Raw genomic sequence first — 719 nt, 5'->3', positions numbered from 1 at the left:
AAAATGAATGGAAGTAGCCCAGATCGAATAAAAGAGCCCAAGTCAAATCAAAAGTAGCCCAAAAAGTCGCAAGTAGCAGACTGTGAAATCTGGTCGCCCAAAGATGTAAAAAGTAGCCCAATTTGTGATTTGTAGCCCAATCTGGCAACCCTGGACGGATGTATAACATCGTCCTGAGAAACCTTCGAAGCTAAATGGACCGTGGAGGTGCCGGGGATTGAACCCGGGACTTCTCACATGCGAAGCGAGCACTCTACCTCTGAGTTACACCCCCTTGACGCGAGATTATATTAAGTGTGCCGTGAAACATTGTCACTGCACACCGGGAAATACGAAAAATGGGTATAGATTTCGGTTTCACGTGACTGAACAGTAAGACTTTTTATCTAAACCGTATGGTGATACTGGCAGTTATCTGAAATTGAAATAGTTGTACGTAGAAAACTCTCCGCCGGTTAAGTCCGTCTCATTATTTATGTTAATTCTACAAAGTATTATGAATTGGGTACTGTAAGGGGAGATGGCCATCGAGGTGAGAGCGCCGTGTTATTGTGATAGGCGTCGCCCTGTCTCGCCTGTGTGGCGCGGCGCTGCCTCATAACTCTCGGCGTCTTGCTGTCGTTAGTGACTGTGCAGTTAAACCAATCAGATGAGTTTGGACTAATGGCACTACCTGGACCCCCGGGGTAGGCTATCATAGTAGCATCTGGGTTTTTTCC

At 46.5% G+C, this 719-nt stretch overlaps 1 non-coding gene across 1 annotated transcript; it reads right to left on the bottom strand.

Annotated features, from left to right (window-relative positions):
* Window positions 1–202: 202 nt before the first annotated feature.
* On the bottom strand, window positions 203–274 carry TRNAA-CGC (transfer RNA alanine (anticodon CGC)). The gene has a single exon. It is a non-coding gene; the product is annotated as a tRNA-Ala (tRNA).
* Window positions 275–719: the final 445 nt, after the last annotated feature.

The sequence above is a fragment of the Macrobrachium rosenbergii genome, chromosome 43 (genome assembly GCF_040412425.1).
Source record: "Macrobrachium rosenbergii isolate ZJJX-2024 chromosome 43, ASM4041242v1, whole genome shotgun sequence".
Lineage (NCBI taxonomy): Eukaryota > Metazoa > Arthropoda > Malacostraca > Decapoda > Palaemonidae > Macrobrachium > Macrobrachium rosenbergii.
The sequence above is the reverse complement of the archived record's forward strand: the minus strand, read 5'-3'. Positions and strand labels throughout refer to the sequence as shown.